The sequence below is a fragment of the Salvelinus fontinalis genome, chromosome 29, assembly GCF_029448725.1.
Source record: "Salvelinus fontinalis isolate EN_2023a chromosome 29, ASM2944872v1, whole genome shotgun sequence".
Classification (NCBI taxonomy): Eukaryota; Metazoa; Chordata; class Actinopteri; order Salmoniformes; family Salmonidae; genus Salvelinus; species Salvelinus fontinalis.
Genome location: NC_074693.1, coordinates 3,538,200 through 3,560,204, shown reverse-complemented (window position 1 = coordinate 3,560,204; position 22,005 = coordinate 3,538,200).

Below are 22,005 nucleotides of genomic sequence, written 5' to 3'. Positions count from 1 at the left end.
GGCCCTACAAATGAAAAAACCCTGAAGCTAGTCATTCTTTTGGAGCTGCGTCATGAGCCTAGAGGACACCGGTGCGCACCTGTTCCAAGCGTTAGTTTAGCCTGTTATATTTCTCCGGTCATCTTTTCACTCGTTATAGGAGTTAAAAACATCATAAGGTAGTTAATTTAAAGCGTTTTATAGCAATTTATATCCGTTTAGTGCGATTTTGGGACATTTCTTTTTGAAACGATGTGAATAGTTGGGCACGCTTTTCAGTTCATCCCGAACGCAGTTGGCATTTCGACATGGCAAGAGGACAGCTTTCCACCAAAAGACGATTTCTCCCAAGAAAGGATCCTTTGCCCAAGATACTGATGGAAGAACAGCTCAAGGTAGGACATTTTTATTATGATAAATCGTGTTTCTGTCGAAACATTTTAGTGGCTTAGGACGCCATGTTTTATGACGTAGCTTCGCTAGGCGCAAACTGTATTGAAAAGTAAGGATAAATTAAAAAATGTTATTCCGCAATTGTATTAAGAATTAAATTGTCTATCAATCCCTGTCCACCCTATATTTTTTAGTCACGTTTATGAGTATTTATGTATAAGAGTAGATCACTGTCTAAGTGGCGCAAGGACATATTATGACCAGCTGAGTTACATTTCACATTGTCTAACCATGATTTTGGTGGCTAAATATAAACGTTTTCGATCAAACTCTATATGCATTGTGTAATATGATGTTACAGGAGTGTCATCTGAAGAATTCTGAGAAGGTTAGTGAAAAAATTAATATCTTTTGGCGATGTTGACTTTTATCGCTCACTTTGGCTAGAATCAATGCTGGGCTGCTATGTGGTATGTGCTATGCTAATATAACGATTTATTGTGTTTTCGCTGTAAGACACTTAGAAAATCTGAAATATTGTCTGTATTCACAGGATCTGTGTCTTTCGATTCGTGTATGCTGTGTATTTTTACGAAATGTTTGATGATTAGTAAGTAGGTAAACACGTTGCTCTATGTAGTTATTCTAGTCCATTTGTGACGGTGGGTGCAATTGTAACCTATGCCATCTACCTGAAATATGCACTTTTTTCTAACAAAACCTATCCCATACCATAAATATGTTATCAGACTGTCATCTGATGAGTTTTTTTGTTGGTTAGGGGCTATAAATATCTTAGTTTAGCCGAATTGGTGATGGCTACTGGTGTTGGTGGACAAATAAAAGATGGTGGATTATGCTAATGTATTTTTAGGTAATAGATGTACATCTTTACATATTGTGTCTTCCCTGTAAAACATTTTAAAAATCGGACATGTTGACTGGATTCACAAGATCTGTGTCTTTCATTAGCTGTATTGGACTTTAATGTGTGAAAGTTAAATATTTTAAAAATACTATTGACCACCTTTACTCCACATACACAACTCTCCCTCCATTTGGCCAATCTGGCCATACTTCTATCCTCCTGATTCCTGCTAACAAGCATAAACTAAAGCAGGAAGTACCAGTGACTCGCTCAATAGTGACGCCGTTTTGTCATAGCTCATCTTCTGCTGCAGCTGTCTACGTTTCAGATGACGTAGATGCTACTCTACAGGACGAAATCCCGCTATTCAGACAAACCATCAAACAAGCAACGCATCAATACAGGATTAAGATTGAATCCTACTACACCGGCTCTGATGCTCATCGGATGTGGAAAGGCTTGAAAACTATTACTGACTACAAAGGGAAACCCAGACGCAAGCTGCTCAGTGACACGAGCCTACCAGACAAGCTAAATGCCTTTCAGTCTCGCTTCGAGGCAAGCAACACTGAAGCATGAACGAAAGCACCAGCTGTTCTGGATGACTGTGTGATAATGCGGTAGCCGATGTGAGCAAGACCTTTAAACAGGTCAACATTCACAAAGCCGCGGGGACTCCAACCGACAACGGTGAGACGGCCTACAGGGAGGAGGTCAGAGAACTGGCAGTGTGTTGCCAGGACAACAACCTCTCCCTCAATGTGAGCAAGACAAAAGAAGCTGATCGTGGACTACAGGTTAAGGCGGCCTGAACAATCCCCCATTAACGTCAACGGGGCTGCAGTGGAGTGGGTCGAGAGTTTTAAGTTCCTTTGTGTCCACTTTACTAACGAACTATCATCGTCCAAACACACCAAGACAGTTGTGAAGAGGGCACGGCAAAACAAATTCCCCCTCTGGAGACTGAAAAGATTTTGTATGGGTCCTCAGATCCTCAAAGTTCCACAGCTGCACCATTGAGAGCATCCTGACCTGTTGCATCACCGCCTTGTATGGCAACTGCTCTGCATCTGACCATAAGGCGCTACAGAGGGTAGTGTGTACGGCCCAGTACATCACTGGGGCCAAGCTTCCTGCCATCCAGGACCTATATAATAGGGGAATAGAGGAAAGCAGGACATCCAGGACATGGAAATCAATTCTACCACAGTTCATGTGGGTTTTAAGAAGCAAGGTTAATGAAATCAATAAGTTGCTAGTAACAGATGACATTCATGTTCTGACTGATCTATGAAAACTCACTTAGATAATACCTTTAGTGATACAGTGTAGTAGTAATGTAGTAGTAATACATGGTAATAACATTTACAGAAAAAAACAGAAATGCCAAAGGACGAGTTGTTGCTGTTTATATTCAGAACCACATTCATGTAAATATTAGAGAGGATCTCATGTTAAATACTGTTGAAGTAATATGGCTATAGGATCATCTGCCTTACTTATTAAAGCCCATTCTGGTGGGAAGCTGCTGTAGACCACCAAGTGCAAACTGTCAGTATCTGGATAACATGTGTAAAATGCTTGATAATGAATGTGATATCAGCAGAGAGTTATATTTTCTAGTTGATTTAAATACTGACTGGCTTTCATCAAGCTGCCCACTCGAGAAAAAGCTTCAAACTGTAACCAGTGCCTGAAACCTAGTTCAGGTTATCAGGTTATCAACCTTCCAGCACTGGAATTAAATCATCAACATGTATTGATTTTGCTTTAAAGCAATATCCAGATCCATCGGATGTAGTGATCACAATGTAGTAGCCATATCTAGGAAAACCAAAGTTCCAAAGGCTGGGCCTAATATAGTGTATCAAACGGCCTGCTCCTCAGTCATAGTTCCTAATATTTGCATATTATTATTAGTATTGGATAGAAAACACTCTAAAGTTTCTAAAACTGTTTGAATTATGTCTGTGAGATTAACAGAACTCATATTGGCAGGCAAATTCCTGAGTCGAAATCTAAACAGGAACTCAGAAATCTGAGCTTGTATGTATTCACCAGAGTCCCTAATGAAATCCCCTTGAGATATGAATGATTGTGCACTGCCTAGGGGTTCCACTAGATGTCAACCATCAATAGAAATTATAATGAGACTTCTATGATGTTGTGGGAGAGAATGAGAGCAGAATCAGTCAGGTGTCCATCAAGCAGCCATTTTCTGATCATGCTTTTTCCTCATGGTACTCACTTGCGTTCCATTGCTCACGAAGACAAGAAAGAATACTCCGGTTGGAACTTTATTGAAGCTATATGTTAAAAACATCCTAATGATTGATTCTGTACTTAGTTTGAAATGTTTCTTCGACCGGTAATATCACTTTTTTAAGTTTTTGTCCGATATAACGCTGACCAGAATTAGCGTTTGGATATGTAAACCAAAAGAAGGTATTTGGACATAAATAACAGATTTTTTCTAACAAAACAACCTGGGATTGCTGTTGTGCTTTCTGATGTAGATCATCAAAGGTAAGGGAATATTTATCATATATTTTCTTGTTTATGTTGACGCCATCTTTGCGGCTGTGGTGTTTTACTTTGAGCGCCGTCTCAGATTATAGCGTGGGTTTCTTTTTTAAAGTGTTTTTGTAATCTGACACAGCGGTTGCATTAAGGAGAGGTATATTTATAATTCCATGTGTTTAACTTGTATTATCATCTATATTTATGAGTATTTCTTTTGAAACGATCTGGCTATGCAAAGTCACTTGATGTTTTTGCCACTAGTGAATCTAGTCGCCTCAATGTAAACTCAGAGTTTTTTATATAAATATGAATTTAATCAAACAAATCATGCATGTATTGTGTAACATGAAGTCATATGAGTGTCATCTGATGAAAATAATCGAAGGTTAGTGATTCATTTTATCTCTATTCTGGTTTTTGTGAAGCTATCTTTAGCTGGAAAAAATGGCTGTGATTATTGTGGTTTTGTGGTGACCTAACATAATCGTTTGTAGTGCTTTCGCTGAAAAGCCTATTTGAAATCGGACACTTTGGTGGGATTAACAACAAGATTACCTTTAAAATTATATAAGACACATGAATGTCTGAGAAATTTTAATTATAAGATTTCTGTTTTTTTTTTCACAATCAATTGGCAAATGTATTGCAAATTGAGAAATCATGTGACTAAACTGAATAAAAAGAAGAAGAAACTACACTATGAACAAAGATAAATGACAGAGAATGATAGTAAAAAGCTTTGAAGCACCTTCAATGTAATGTTGGGAAAAAAGGCAAACTCAGCTCCATAATTCACTGAATCAGATGGCTGATTCATCACAAAGCCAACTGATATTGCCAACTAATTAAATAATTTTTTCATTGGCAAGATTTGCTATATTTTCAATTCAAGCCTACTAGAAAGTGAGTTCCCCAGGCTTGGACGGTTGTAAAAGTCATTCCTCTACCTAAGAATAGTAAATCCCCATTTACTGCCTCAAATAGCCGACCAATCAGCCTGTTACCAACCCTTAGTAAACTTTTGGAAAAAATGTGTTTGGCAAGATACAATGCTATTTTACAGTAAACAAATTGACATCCAACTTTCTTATAGGGAAGGACTTTCAACAAGCACAGCACTTACACAAATGACTGATGATTGGCTGAGAGAAATTGATGAAGAAAAAAATGTGGGGGCTGTTTTGTTAGACTTCAGTGCCGCTTTTGACATGATCAACCTTAGTCCTCAGCTGGAAAAACAAATATGATATGGCTTTACACCCCCTGCTATGATGTGTTATGGCTTTACACCCCCTGCTATAATGTGTTATGGCTTTACACCCCCTGCTATAATGTGTTATGGCTTTACACCCCCTGCTATAATGTGTTATGGCTTTACACCCCCTGTTATATTGTGTTATGGCTTTACACCCCCTGTTATATTGTGTTATGGCTTTACACCCCCTGCTATAATGTGTTATGGCTTTACACCCCCTGCTGTAATGTGTTATGGCTTTACACCCCCTGCTATAATGTGTTATGGCTTTACACCCCCTGCTATAATGTGTTATGGCTTTACACCCCCTGCTATAATGTGTTATGGCTTTACACCCCCTGCTATAATGTGTTATGGCTTTACACCCCCTGCTATAATGTGTTATGGCTTTACACCCCCTGCTATAATGTGTTATGGCTTTACACCCCCTGCTATATTGTGTTATGGCTTTACACCCCCTGCTATAATGTGTTATGGCTTTACACCCCCTGCTATGATGTGTTATGGCTTTACACCCCCTGCTGTAATGTGTTATGGCTTTACACCCCCTGCTATAATGTGTTATGGCTTTACACCCCCTGCTATAATGTGTTATGGCTTTACACCCCCTGCTATATTGTCTTATGGCTTTACACCCCCTGCTATAATGTGTTATGGCTTTACACCCCCTGCTATGATGTGTTATGGCTTTACACCCCCTGCTATATTGTGGATAAAGAGTTACCTGTCTAATAGAACACAGAGGGTGTTCTTTAATGGAAGCATCTCAAATATAATCCAGGTAGAATCAGGAATTCCCCAGGGCAGCTGTCTAGGCCCCTTACTTTTTTCTATCTTTTCTAATGACATACCTGGCTTTGAGTAAAGCCAGTGTGTCTATGTATACGGATGACTCAACACTATGCATGTCAGCGACTACAGCGATTGAAATGACTGCAACACTCAACAAAGAGCTACAGTTAGTTTCAGAGTGGCTGGCAAGGAATAAGTACTTCTATAAGCTTCTTCTACTTTCCCCAATGCACAAGTGGTTATCTCCACCCTGCTTCACGAAAATACTTTCACCCTGCTACCAAACATCATGTAAATGCAAGTATTTCCTGTGACTGTGCCTCAAAACAAAATGTCTACCTGGCCCACCACTCCACCCCGGACTTGAACAGCCTTTACAACCAGGTCCACCTCTACAAGGCAGCAGTGCCCACCTTCGCCTGGAAGGACATCGACCTCAACCGCAGCCCAAACACCTCACACAGGAGCAACAGATCAACGGATAACCAGACCAGCGAGACACTATCCCAGACCTGCGGGACCTCTCCCCCGGACTTACACAAAGAGGACCCAAATCCAGACCACAGCACCACCAGACACATCCACACCTCTACCCCAACCAATCAAAACCCCACCAAGCCAACCATGCCCACACCACATTTAGGCACCCTCAGATCAGACCTATGCCCCTCCTACCCACTCCATGCCACCGCAGAGGGCATCAGCATGAAAGTCACACATACGCCCAACTCCCACTCTTACACTAGTCCAAGCCAATGGTATGTATCAGATGCTCAGCAGGCTCTGCTCAGACTTACTGGTCTGAGGCCAAACCACACGACCAACAACATTGGACACTTTATGGAACATAAATCCTTCACTATCTCAACCTGTCATCTGCCTTTGGCCTAAAGAGCAGGAACCTGGACTTCACCAAAGAAATACAAAAATACACATTGTCATCCTACAAGAAACATGGTATAAAGGAGATGGACCCACTGGTTGCCCTCTAGGTTACAGAGAGCTGGTAGTCCCATCCACCAAACTACCAGGTGTGAAACAGGGAAGGGACTCAGAGGTTATGCTAATTTGGTATAAAGCAGACCAAACTCACTCTATTAAATTAATCAAAACAGGAACATTTTACATTTGGATAAAAATTCTAAAGAAAATGATCTCAACAGAGACAAGTGCTACCTACATCCCTCAATAGAATCCCCATACTTTAATGAAGACAGCTTCTCCATCCTAGAGGGGGAAATCAATCATTTCCAGGCCCAGGGACATGTACTAGTCTGTGGCGACCTAAATGCCAGAACTGGACAAGAACCTGACAGCCTCAGCACACAGAGGGACAAACACCTACCTGGAGGTAACAGCAGTCCCTTCCCCATATGCCCACCTAGGCACAACTATGGCAACATAACCAACAAAAACGGGTCATAACTCCTGCAGCTCTGTCGCATGCTGGGTATGTACATAGTCAATGTTAGGCTTCAAGGGGACTCCTATGGTAGGTACACCTATAGCATATCCATTGTCAGCTCATCTCTTGGCAGTAGTACTGTAGACTACTTTATCACTGACCTCAACCCAGAGTCTCTCAGACCGTTCACATTCAGCCCACTGACACCCCTATCAGATCACAGCACAATCACAGTCTACTTGAACAGAGCAACGCTCAACAAAGAGGCATCTAACCGGAACAAACTGCACAATATTAAGATGTTAACTGACTTGTTAAATAAAGCTACCAAAACAAAAGAAAAAGTTGGCATAAAGGTCTGTTATACAAATTGATGGAAAGCAGTGTTGGGGGGGAAATCATCACATTATAAAAGCAAAGTACACAAACAACAACAGTGTTAAAATAAATAAATACATTGATTTCTTTCCAAACCGCTGGGTGACACACGGATACTGCTTGAGCCCCGCCCTCTTCAACATATATATATCAAGGAATTGGCAAAGGGCACTAGAACAGTCTGCAGCACCTGGCTTCTCCTTACTGACTCAGAAGTCAAATGTCTGCTGATGATCTGGTGCTTCTGTCCACAATCAAGGAAGGCCTACAGCAGCACCTAGATCTTCTGCACAGACTGTCAGACCTGACAGCAAATCTCAGTGAGACAAATAAAATGGTGTTCCAAAGAAAAGATCCAGTTGCCAAGACATCAACTGCAAATTCTATCTAGACACTGTTGCCCTAGAGCACACCATCCAGTAAAGAGCTGTTCAATTCTACTACCACTTAAAAGGAAGCGATGCCCACACATTCCACCACAACCACAAACGCAAACAGAGCCCAGGACAGAAACACATTTAGACCAAATCATCAGAAAACACAAAAATAACTAATTCACACACTGGAAAGAATCAACCAAAAAACAGAGCAAACTAGAATGCTATCTGGCCCTAAACAGAGAGTACACAGTGGCAGAATACCTAACCACTGACTGGCCCTAAACAGAGAGTCCACAGTGGCAGAATACCTGACCACTGACTGGCCCTAAACAGAAAGTACACAGTGGAAGAATACCTGACCACTGACTGGCCCTAAACAGAGAGTACACAGTGGAAGAATACCTGACCACTGACTGGCCCTAAACAGAGAGTACACAGTGGAAGAATACCTGACCACTGTGACTGGCCCTAAACAGAGAGTACACAGTGGCAGAATACCTGACCACTGTGACTGGCCCTAAACAGAGAGTACACAGTGGCAGAATACCTGACCACTGTGACTGGCCCTAAACAGAGAGTACACAGTGGCAGAATACCTGACCACTGTGACTGACCCTAAACAGAGAGTCCACAGTGGCAGAATACCTGACCACTGTGACTGACCCTAAACAGAGAGTCCACAGTGGAAGAATACCTGACCACTGTGACTGGCCCTAAACAGAGAGTACACAGTGGCAGAATACCTGACCACTGTGACTGACCCTAAACAGAGAGTCCACAGTGGCAGAATACCTGACCACTGTGACTGACCCTAAACAGAGAGTCCACAGTGGCAGAATACCTGACCACTGTGACTGGCCCTAAACAGAGAGTACACAGTGGCAGAATACCTGACCACTGTGACTGACCCTAAACAGAGAGTACACAGTGGCAGAATACCTGACCACTGGGACTGGCCCTAAACAGAAAGTACACAGTGGAAGAATACCTGACCACTGACTGGCCCTAAACAGAGAGTACACAGTGGAAGAATACCTGACCACTGACTGGCCCTAAACAGAGAGTACACAGTGGAAGAATACCTGACCACTGGGACTGGCCCTAAACAGAAAGTACACAGTGGAAGAATACCTGACCACTGACTGGCCCTAAACAGAGAGTACACAGTGGAAGAATACCTGACCACTGACTGGCCCTAAACAGAGAGTACACAGTGGAAGAATACCTGACCACTGGGACTGGCCCTAAACAGAAAGTACACAGTGGAAGAATACCTGACCACTGACTGGCCCTAAACAGAGAGTACACAGTGGAAGAATACCTGACCACTGACTGGCCCTAAACAGAGAGTACACAGTGGAAGAATACCTGACCACTGACTGGCCCTAAACAGAAAGTACACAGTGGAAGAATACCTGACCACTGACTGGCCCTAAACAGAGAGTACACAGTGGAAGAATACCTGACCACTGGGACTGGCCCTAAACAGAAAGTACACAGTGGAAGAATACCTGACCACTGGGACTGGCCCTAAACAGAAAGTACACAGTGGAAGAATACCTGACCACTGACTGGCCCTAAACAGAGAGTCCACAGTGGAAGAATACCTGACCACTGACTGGCCCTAAACAGAAAGTACACAGTGGAAGAATACCTGACCACTGACTGGCCCTAAACAGAGAGTCCACAGTGGAAGAATACCTGACCACTGACTGGCCCTAAACAGAAAGTACACAGTGGAAGAATACCTGACCACTGGGACTGGCCCTAAACAGAAAGTACACAGTGGAAGAATACCTGACCACTGACTGGCCCTAAACAGAGAGTCCACAGTGGCAGAATACCTGACCACTGACTGGCCCTAAACAGAAAGTACACAGTGGAAGAATACCTGACCACTGACTGGCCCTAAACAGAAAGTACACAGTGGAAGAATACCTGACCACTGACTGGCCCTAAACAGAAAGTACACAGTGGAAGAATACCTGACCACTGACTGGCCCTAAACAGAAAGTACACAGTGGAAGAATACCTGACCACTGTGACTGGCCCTAAACAGAAAGTACACAGTGGAAGAATACCTGACCACTGTGACTGGCCCTAAACAGAAAGTACACAGTGGAAGAATACCTGACCACTGTGACTGGCCCTAAACAGAGAGTCCACAGTGGAAGAATACCTGACCACTGTGACTGACCCTAAACAGAAAGTACACAGTGGAAGAATACCTGACCACTGACTGGCCCTAAACAGAAAGTACACAGTGGAAGAATACCTGACCACTGACTGGCCCTAAACAGAAAGTACACAGTGGAAGAATACCTGACCACTGACTGGCCCTAAACAGAAAGTACACAGTGGCAGAATACCTGACCACTGACTGGCCCTAAACAGAAAGTACACAGTGGAAGAATACCTGACCACTGACTGGCCCTAAACAGAGAGTACACAGTGGCAGAATACCTGACCACTGACTGGCCCTAAACAGAAAGTACACAGTGGAAGAATACCTGACCACTGACTGGCCCTAAACAGAAAGTACACAGTGGCAGAATACCTGACCACTGACTGGCCCTAAACAGAAAGTACACAGTGGAAGAATACCTGACCACTGACTGGCCCTAAACAGAAAGTACACAGTGGAAGAATACCTGACCACTGACTGGCCCTAAACAGAGAGTCCACAGTGGCAGAATACCTGACCACTGACTGGCCCTAAACAGAAAGTACACAGTGGAAGAATACCTGACCACTGACTGGCCCTAAACAGAAAGTACACAGTGGAAGAATACCTGACCACTGACTGGCCCTAAACAGAAAGTACACAGTGGAAGAATACCTGACCACTGACTGGCCCTAAACAGAAAGTACACAGTGGAAGAATACCTGACCACTGACTGGCCCTAAACAGAGAGTCCACAGTGGCAGAATACCTGACCACTGACTGGCCCTAAACAGAGAGTCCACAGTGGCAGAATACCTGACCACTGACTGGCCCTAAACAGAAAGTACACAGTGGAAGAATACCTGACCACTGACTGGCCCTAAACAGAAAGTACACAGTGGAAGAATACCTGACCACTGACTGGCCCTAAACAGAGAGTCCACAGTGGCAGAATACCTGACCACTGACTGGCCCTAAACAGAAAGTACACAGTGGAAGAATACCTGACCACTGACTGGCCCTAAACAGAAAGTACACAGTGGCAGAATACCTGACCACTGACTGGCCCTAAACAGAAAGTACACAGTGGAAGAATACCTGACCACTGACTGGCCCTAAACAGAAAGTACACAGTGGAAGAATACCTGACCACTGACTGGCCCTAAACAGAGAGTCCACAGTGGCAGAATACCTGACCACTGACTGGCCCTAAACAGAAAGTACACAGTGGAAGAATACCTGACCACTGACTGGCCCTAAACAGAAAGTACACAGTGGAAGAATACCTGACCACTGACTGGCCCTAAACAGAGAGTCCACAGTGGCAGAATACCTGACCACTGACTGGCCCTAAACAGAAAGTACACAGTGGAAGAATACCTGACCACTGACTGGCCCTAAACAGAAAGTACACAGTGGAAGAATACCTGACCACTGACTGGCCCTAAACAGAGAGTCCACAGTGGCAGAATACCTGACCACTGACTGGCCCTAAACAGAAAGTACACAGTGGAAGAATACCTGACCACTGACTGGCCCTAAACAGAAAGTACACAGTGGCAGAATACCTGACCACTGACTGGCCCTAAACAGAAAGTACACAGTGGAAGAATACCTGACCACTGACTGGCCCTAAACAGAAAGTACACAGTGGAAGAATACCTGACCACTGACTGGCCCTAAACAGAGAGTCCACAGTGGCAGAATACCTGACCACTGACTGGCCCTAAACAGAAAGTACACAGTGGAAGAATACCTGACCACTGACTGGCCCTAAACAGAAAGTACACAGTGGCAGAATACCTGACCACTGACTGGCCCTAAACAGAAAGTACACAGTGGAAGAATACCTGACCACTGACTGGCCCTAAACAGAAAGTACACAGTGGAAGAATACCTGACCACTGACTGGCCCTAAACAGAGAGTCCACAGTGGCAGAATACCTGACCACTGACTGGCCCTAAACAGAGAGTCCACAGTGGCAGAATACCTGACCACTGACTGGCCCTAAACAGAGAGTCCACAGTGGCAGAATACCTGACCACTGACTGGCCCTAAACAGAGAGTCCACAGTGGCAGAATACCTGACCACTGACTGGCCCTAAACAGAGAGTCCACAGTGGCAGAATACCTGACCACTGACTGGCCCTAAACAGAGAGTCCACAGTGGCAGAATACCTGACCACTGGGACTGACCCTAAACAGAGAGTCCACAGTGGCAGAGTACCTGACCACTGACTGGCCCTAAACAGAGAGTCCACAGTGGCAGAATACCTGACCACTGTGACTGACCCTAAACAGAGAGTCCACAGTGGCAGAATACCTGACCACTGACTGGCCCTAAACAGAGAGTCCACAGTGGCAGAATACCTGACCACTGACTGGCCCTAAACAGAGAGTCCACAGTGGCAGAATACCTGACCACTGACTGACCCTAAACAGAGAGTCCACAGTGGCAGAATACCTGACCACTGTGACTGACCCTAAACAGAGAGTCCACAGTGGCAGAATGCCTGACCACTGACTGACCCTAAACAGAGAGTCCACAGTGGCAGAATACCTGACCACTGTGACTGACCCTAAACAGAGAGTCCACAGTGGCAGAGTACCTGACCACTGACTGACCCTAAACAGAGAGTCCACAGTGGCAGAATACCTGACCACTGTGACTGACCCTAAACAGAGAGTCCACAGTGGCAGAATACCTGACCACTGTGACTGGCCCTAAACAGAGAGTACACAGTGGCAGAATACCTGACCACTATGACTGACCCAAACTTAAGGAAAGCTTTGACTATGTACAGACTCAGTGAGCATAGCCTTGCTATTGAGAAAGGCCACTGTAGGCAGACCTGGCTCTCAAGAGAAGACAGGCTATGTGCTCACTGCCCACAAAATGAGGTGGAAACTGAGCTGCACTTCCTAACCTCCTGCCCAATGTATGACCATATTAGAGACACATATTTCCCACAGATCCCACAAACATTGTTAAAGTCCCATATCTGTTAGGTGACAGTAGTGTGAAGTCACAGCAGCAAGATGTGTTACCATGAGAACAGGACAACCAGTGGAGAACAAACAACATTGTAAATACAACCTGTATTCATCTGTTGATTGTACCTTTCATACTTCAACCACTTGCGCATTGTTACAACACTGTACATAGACAATAATATAACATTAGTCTATATTCTTTTAAAACTTTTGTGAGTAATGTTTACTAATGTTTCCCTTGCTAATTTCCATTTTGTTTATGGTCTATTCCATTTGCTCTGGCAATGTAATCACGCTTCCCAAGCCAATAAAACCCTTTGAATTGAGAAAGAGAGCGAGAGAGAAGGAAAGTGTGCGTGTGTGTAAACAGGTGCGTGTGTCTGTGTGTCTTCAAGAGTTCCTGGAACCAGGAAAAGGGGGTGAAAGGGAGAATAGGAGCAGCTACCCATAATGCACTCTGTTTGGCAAGGGACCATGCTACTCCTACTAACTGTCAACTCTTCCAACTGGAGACCTGTGTGTGTGTGTGTGTGTGTGTGTGTGTGTGTGTGTGTGTGTGTGTGTGTGTGTGTGTGTGTGTGTGTGTGTGTGTGTGTGTGTGTGTGTGTGTGTGTGTGTGTGTGTGTTACCTTTACCTCCTCCAGAGCTGTGGTAAGGCTCTCTCCTCATGGTGACCTTTACCTCCTCCAGAGCTGTGGTAAGGCTCTCTCCTCATGGTGGCCTTTACCTCCTCCAGAGCTATGGTAAGGCTCTCTCCTCATGGTGACCTTTACCTCCTCCAGAGCTGTGGTAAGGCTCTCTCCTCATGGTGACCTTTACCTCCTCCAGAGCTGTGGTAAGACTCTCTCCTCATGGTGACCTTTACCTTCTCCAGAGCTGTGGTAAGGCTCTCTCATCATGGTGACCTTTACCTCCTCATGGTGACCTCTACCTCCTCCAGAGCTGTGGTAATGCTCTCTCCTCATAGTGACCTTTACCTCCTCGTGGTGACCTTTACCTCCTCCAGAGCTGTGGTAAGGCTCTCTCTCAGCTCCTGGACAGAGTTGGTCCTGTAGAAGCTCTGTGTCTGGGCTGGAGGTGGTGTAGCTGGGGGACTGCTCCTTCAGCTCAGTAACCCATACCTCTAACAGAGACAGCCTGTCTCTCAGCAGTCTGGAGGTGGTGTAGCTGGGGGACTGCTCCTTCAGCTCAGTAACCCATACCTCTAACAGAGCCAGCCTGTCTCTCAGCAGTCTGGAGGTGGTGTAGCTGGGGGACTGCTCCTTCAGCTCAGTAACCCATACCTCTAACAGAGCCAGCTTGTCTCTCAGCAGTCTGGAGGTGGTGTAGCTGAGGGGCTGCTCCTTCAGCTCAGTAACCCATACCTCTAACAGAGCCAGCCTGTCTCTCAGCAGTCTGGAGGTGGTGTAGCTGGGGGACTGCTCCTTCAGCTCTGTAACCCATACCTCTAACAGAGCCAGCCTGTCTCTCAGCAGTCTGGAGGTGGTGTAGCTGGGGGGACTGCTCCTTCAGCTCAGTAACCCATACCTCTAACAGAGCCTGGGGGACTGCTCCTTCAGCTCAGTAACCCATACCTCTAACAGAGCCAGCATGCCTCTCAGCAGTCTGGAGGTGGTGTAGCTGGGGGACTGCTCCTTCAGCTCAGTAACCCATACCTCTAACAGAGCCAGCATGCCTCTCAGCAGTCTGGAGGTGGTATAGCTGGGGGACTGCTCCTTCAGCTCAGTAACCCATACCTCTAACAGAACCAGCCTGTCTGGAGGTGGTGTAGCTGGGGGACTACTCCTTCAGCTCAGTAACCCATACCTCTAACAGAGCCAGCCTGCCTCTCAGCAGTCTGGAGGTGGTGTAGCTGGGGGACTGCTCCTTCAGCTCAGTAACCCATACCTCTAACAGAGCCAGCCTGTCTCTCAGCAGTCTGGAGGTGGTGTAGCTGGGGGACTGCTCCTTCAGCTCAGTAACCCATACCTCTAACAGAACCAGCCTGTCTGGAGGTGGTGTAGCTGGGGGACTGCTCCTTCAGCTCAGTAACCCATACCTCTAACAGAGCCAGCCTGTCTCTCAGCAGTCTGGAGGTGGTGTAGCTGGGGGACTGCTCCTTCAGCTCAGTAACCCATACCTCTAACAGAGCCAGCCTGTCTCTCAGCAGTCTGGAGGTGGTGTAGCTGGGGGACTGCTCCTTCAGCTCTGTAACCCATACCTCTAACAGAGCCAGCCTGTCTCTCAGCAGTCTGGAGGTGGTGTAGCTGGGGGACTGCTCCTTCAGCTCAGTAACCCATACCTCTAACAGAGACAGCCTGTCTCTCAGCAGTCTGGAGGTGGTGTAGCTGGGGGACTGCTCCTTCAGCTCAGTAACCCATACCTCTAACAGAGCCAGCCTGTCTCTCAGCAGTCTGGAGGTGGTGTAGCTGGGGGACTGCTCCTTCAGCTCAGTAACCCATACCTCTAACAGAGCCAGCTTGTCTCTCAGCAGTCTGGAGGTGGTGTAGCTGAGGGGCTGCTCCTTCAGCTCAGTAACCCATACCTCTAACAGAGCCAGCCTGTCTCTCAGCAGTCTGGAGGTGGTGTAGCTGGGGGACTGCTCCTTCAGCTCTGTAACCCATACCTCTAACAGAGCCAGCCTGTCTCTCAGCAGTCTGGAGGTGGTGTAGCTGGGGGGACTGCTCCTTCAGCTCAGTAACCCATACCTCTAACAGAGCCTGGGGGACTGCTCCTTCAGCTCAGTAACCCATACCTCTAACAGAGCCAGCATGCCTCTCAGCAGTCTGGAGGTGGTGTAGCTGGGGGACTGCTCCTTCAGCTCAGTAACCCATACCTCTAACAGAGCCAGCATGCCTCTCAGCAGTCTGGAGGTGGTATAGCTGGGGGACTGCTCCTTCAGCTCAGTAACCCATACCTCTAACAGAACCAGCCTGTCTGGAGGTGGTGTAGCTGGGGGACTGCTCCTTCAGCTCAGTAACCCATACCTCTAACAGAGCCAGCCTGTCTCTCAGCAGTCTGGAGGTGGTGTAGCTGGGGGACTGCTCCTTCAGCTCAGTAACCCATACCTCTAACAGAGCCAGCCTGTCTCTCAGCAGTCTGGAGGTGGTGTAGCTGGGGGACTGCTCCTTCAGCTCAGTAACCCATACCTCTAACAGAGACAGCCTGTCTCTCAGCAGTCTGGAGGTGGTGTAGCTGGGGGACTGCTCCTTCAGCTCAGTAACCCATACCTCTAACAGAGCCAGCCTGTCTCTCAGCAGTCTGGAGGTGGTGTAGCTGGGGGACTGCTCCTTCAGCTCAGTAACCCATACCTCTAACAGAGCCAGCTTGTCTCTCAGCAGTCTGGAGGTGGTGTAGCTGAGGGGCCGCTCCTTCAGCTCAGTAACCCATACCTCTAACAGAGCCAGCCTGTCTCTCAGCAGTCTGGAGGTGGTGTAGCTGGGGGACTGCTCCTTCAGCTCTGTAACCCATACCTCTAACAGAGCCAGCCTGTCTCTCAGCAGTCTGGAGGTGGTGTAGCTGGGGGGACTGCTCCTTCAGCTCAGTAACCCATACCTCTAACAGAGCCTGGGGGACTGCTCCTTCAGCTCAGTAACCCATACCTCTAACAGAGCCAGCATGCCTCTCAGCAGTCTGGAGGTGGTGTAGCTGGGGGACTGCTCCTTCAGCTCAGTAACCCATACCTCTAACAGAGCCAGCATGCCTCTCAGCAGTCTGGAGGTGGTGTAGCTGGGGGACTGCTCCTTCAGCTCAGTAACCCATACCTCTAACAGAGCCAGCCTGTCTCTCAGCAGTCTGGAGGTGGTGTAGCTGGGGGACTGCTCCTTCAGCTCAGTAACCCATACCTCTAACAGAGCCAGCCTGTCTCCCAGCAGTCTGGAGGTGGTGTAGCTGGGGGGCTGCTCCTTCAGCTCAGTAACCCATACCTCTAACAGAGCCAGCCTGTCTCTCAGCAGTCTGGAGGTGGTGTAGCTGGGGGACTGCTCCTTCAGCTCAGTAACCCATACCTCTAACAGAGCCAGCCTGTCTCTCAGCAGGCTGGAGGTGGTGTAGCTGGGGGACTGCTCCTTCAGCTCAGTAACCCATACCTCTAACAGAGCCAGCCTGTCTGGAGGTGGTGTAGCTGGGGGACTGCTCCTTCAGCTCAGTAACCCATACCTCTAACAGACCCAGCCTGTCTCTCAGCAGTCTGGAGGTGGTGTAGCTGGGGGACTGCTCCTTCAGCTCAGTAACCCATACCTCTAACAGAGCCAGCCTGTCTCTCAGCAGGCTTTAGGTGGTGTAGCTGAGGGGCTGCTCCTTCAGCTCAGTAACCCATACCTCTAACAGAGCCAGCCTGTCTCTCAGCAGGCCGGAGGTGGTGTAGCTGGGGGGACTCCTCCTTCAGCTCAGTAACCCATACCTCTAACAGAGCCAGCCTGTCTGGAGGTGGTGTAGCTGGGGGGCTGCTCCTTCAGCTCAGTAACCCATACCTCTAACAGAGCCAGCCTGTCTCTCAGCAGTCTGGAGGTGGTGTAGCTGGGGGGACTGCTCCTTCAGCTCAGTAACCCATACCTCTAACAGAGCCTGGGGGACTGCTCCTTCAGCTCAGTAACCCATACCTCTAACAGAGCCAGCATGCCTCTCAGCAGTCTGGAGGTGGTGTAGCTGGGGGACTGCTCCTTCAGCTCAGTAACCCATACCTCTAACAGAGCCAGCCTGTCTCTCAGCAGTCTGGAGGTGGTGTAGCTGGGGGACTGCTCCTTCAGCTCAGTAACCCATACCTCTAACAGAACCAGCCTGTCTGGAGGTGGTGTAGCTGGGGGACTGCTCCTTCAGCTCAGTAACCCATACCTCTAACAGAGCCAGCCTGTCTCTCAGCAGTCTGGAGGTGGTGTAGCTGGGGGACTGCTCCTTCAGCTCAGTAACCCATACCTCTAACAGAGCCAGCCTGTCTCTCAGCAGTCTGGAGGTGGTGTAGCTGGGGGACTGCTCCTTCAGCTCTGTAACCCATACCTCTAACAGAGCCAGCCTGTCTCTCAGCAGTCTGGAGGTGGTGTAGCTGGGGGACTGCTCCTTCAGCTCAGTAACCCATACCTCTAACAGAGCCAGCCTGTCTCTCAACAGTCTGGAGGTGGTGTAGCTGGGGGACTGCTCCTTCAGCTCAGTAACCCATACCTCTAACAGAGCCAGCCTGTCTGGAGGTGGTGTAGCTGGGGGACTGCTCCTTCAGCTCAGTAACCCATACCTCTAACAGAACCAGCCTGTCTGGAGGTGGTGTAGCTGGGGGACTGCTCCTTCAGCTCAGTAACCCATACCTCTAACAGAGCCAGCCTGTCTCTCAGCAGTCTGGAGGTGGTGTAGCTGGGGGACTGCTCCTTCAGCTCAGTAACCCATACCTCTAACAGAGCCAGCCTGTCTCTCAGCAGTCTGGAGGTGGTGTAGCTGGGGGACTGCTCCTTCAGCTCTGTAACCCATACCTCTAACAGAGCCAGCCTGTCTCTCAGCAGTCTGGAGGTGGTGTAGCTGGGGGACTGCTCCTTCAGCTCAGTAACCCATACCTCTAACAGAGACAGCCTGTCTCTCAGCAGTCTGGAGGTGGTGTAGCTGGGGGACTGCTCCTTCAGCTCAGTAACCCATACCTCTAACAGAGCCAGCCTGTCTCTCAGCAGTCTGGAGGTGGTGTAGCTGGGGGACTGCTCCTTCAGCTCAGTAACCCATACCTCTAACAGAGCCAGCTTGTCTCTCAGCAGTCTGGAGGTGGTGTAGCTGAGGGGCTGCTCCTTCAGCTCAGTAACCCATACCTCTAACAGAGCCAGCCTGTCTCTCAGCAGTCTGGAGGTGGTGTAGCTGGGGGACTGCTCCTTCAGCTCTGTAACCCATACCTCTAACAGAGCCAGCCTGTCTCTCAGCAGTCTGGAGGTGGTGTAGCTGAGGGACTGCTCCTTCAGCTCAGTAACCCATACCTCTAACAGAGCCTGGGGGACTGCTCCTTCAGCTCAGTAACCCATACCTCTAACAGAGCCAGCATGCCTCTCAGCAGTCTGGAGGTGGTGTAGCTGGGGGACTGCTCCTTCAGCTCAGTAACCCATACCTCTAACAGAGCCAGCATGCCTCTCAGCAGTCTGGAGGTGGTATAGCTGGGGGACTGCTCCTTCAGCTCAGTAACCCATACCTCTAACAGAACCAGCCTGTCTGGAGGTGGTGTAGCTGGGGGACTGCTCCTTCAGCTCAGTAACCCATACCTCTAACAGAGCCAGCCTGCCTCTCAGCAGTCTGGAGGTGGTGTAGCTGGGGGACTGCTCCTTCAGCTCAGTAACCCATACCTCTAACAGAGCCAGCCTGTCTCTCAGCAGTCTGGAGGTGGTGTAGCTGGGGGACTGCTCCTTCAGCTCAGTAACCCATACCTCTAACAGAACCAGCCTGTCTGGAGGTGGTGTAGCTGGGGGACTGCTCCTTCAGCTCAGTAACCCATACCTCTAACAGAGCCAGCCTGTCTCTCAGCAGTCTGGAGGTGGTGTAGCTGGGGGACTGCTCCTTCAGCTCAGTAACCCATACCTCTAACAGAGCCAGCCTGTCTCTCAGCAGTCTGGAGGTGGTGTAGCTGGGGGACTGCTCCTTCAGCTCTGTAACCCATACCTCTAACAGAGCCAGCCTGTCTCTCAGCAGTCTGGAGGTGGTGTAGCTGGGGGACTGCTCCTTCAGCTCAGTAACCCATACCTCTAACAGAGACAGCCTGTCTCTCAGCAGTCTGGAGGTGGTGTAGCTGGGGGACTGCTCCTTCAGCTCAGTAACCCATACCTCTAACAGAGCCAGCCTGTCTCTCAGCAGTCTGGAGGTGGTGTAGCTGGGGGACTGCTCCTTCAGCTCAGTAACCCATACCTCTAACAGAGCCAGCTTGTCTCTCAGCAGTCTGGAGGTGGTGTAGCTGAGGGGCTGCTCCTTCAGCTCAGTAACCCATACCTTTAACAGAGCCAGCCTGTCTCTCAGCAGTCTGGAGGTGGTGTAGCTGGGGGACTGCTCCTTCAGCTCTGTAACCCATACCTCTAACAGAGCCAGCCTGTCTCTCAGCAGTCTGGAGGTGGTGTAGCTGGGGGGACTGCTCCTTCAGCTCAGTAACCCATACCTCTAACAGAGCCTGGGGGACTGCTCCTTCAGCTCAGTAACCCATACCTCTAACAGAGCCAGCATGCCTCTCAGCAGTCTGGAGGTGGTGTAGCTGGGGGACTGCTCCTTCAGCTCAGTAACCCATACCTCTAACAGAGCCAGCATGCCTCTCAGCAGTCTGGAGGTGGTATAGCTGGGGGACTGCTCCTTCAGCTCAGTAACCCATACCTCTAACAGAACCAGCCTGTCTGGAGGTGGTGTAGCTGGGGGACTGCTCCTTCAGCTCAGTAACCCATACCTCTAACAGAGCCAGCCTGTCTCTCAGCAGTCTGGAGGTGGTGTAGCTGGGGGACTGCTCCTTCAGCTCAGTAACCCATACCTCTAACAGAGCCAGCCTGTCTCTCAGCAGTCTGGAGGTGGTGTAGCTGGGGGACTGCTCCTTCAGCTCTGTAACCCATACCTCTAACAGAGCCAGCCTGTCTCTCAGCAGTCTGGAGGTGGTGTAGCTGGGGGACTGCTCCTTCAGCTCAGTAACCCATACCTCTAACAGAGACAGCCTGTCTCTCAGCAGTCTGGAGGTGGTGTAGCTGGGGGACTGCTCCTTCAGCTCAGTAACCCATACCTCTAACAGAGCCAGCCTGTCTCTCAGCAGTCTGGAGGTGGTGTAGCTGGGGGACTGCTCCTTCAGCTCAGTAACCCATACCTCTAACAGAGCCAGCTTGTCTCTCAGCAGTCTGGAGGTGGTGTAGCTGAGGGGCCGCTCCTTCAGCTCTGTAACCCATACCTCTAACAGAGCCAGCCTGTCTCTCAGCAGTCTGGAGGTGGTGTAGCTGGGGGGACTGCTCCTTCAGCTCAGTAACCCATACCTCTAACAGAGCCTGGGGGACTGCTCCTTCAGCTCAGTAACCCATACCTCTAACAGAGCCAGCATGCCTCTCAGCAGTCTGGAGGTGGTGTAGCTGGGGGACTGCTCCTTCAGCTCAGTAACCCATACCTCTAACAGAGCCAGCATGCCTCTCAGCAGTCTGGAGGTGGTGTAGCTGGGGGACTGCTCCTTCAGCTCAGTAACCCATACCTCTAACAGAGCCAGCCTGTCTCTCAGCAGTCTGGAGGTGGTGTAGCTGGGGGACTGCTCCTTCAGCTCAGTAACCCATACCTCTAACAGAGCCAGCCTGTCTCCCAGCAGTCTGGAGGTGGTGTAGCTGGGGGGCTGCTCCTTCAGCTCAGTAACCCATACCTCTAACAGAGCCAGCCTGTCTCTCAGCAGTCTGGAGGTGGTGTAGCTGGGGGACTGCTCCTTCAGCTCAGTAACCCATACCTCTAACAGAGCCAGCCTGTCTCTCAGCAGGCTGGAGGTGGTGTAGCTGGGGGACTGCTCCTTCAGCTCAGTAACCCATACCTCTAACAGAGCCAGCCTGTCTGGAGGTGGTGTAGCTGGGGGACTGCTCCTTCAGCTCAGTAACCCATACCTCTAACAGACCCAGCCTGTCTCTCAGCAGTCTGGAGGTGGTGTAGCTGGGGGACTGCTCCTTCAGCTCAGTAACCCATACCTCTAACAGAGCCAGCCTGTCTCTCAGCAGGCTTTAGGTGGTGTAGCTGAGGGGCTGCTCCTTCAGCTCAGTAACCCATACCTCTAACAGAGCCAGCCTGTCTCTCAGCAGGCCGGAGGTGGTGTAGCTGGGGGGACTCCTCCTTCAGCTCAGTAACCCATACCTCTAACAGAGCCAGCCTGTCTGGAGGTGGTGTAGCTGGGGGGCTGCTCCTTCAGCTCAGTAACCCATACCTCTAACAGAGCCAGCCTGTCTCTC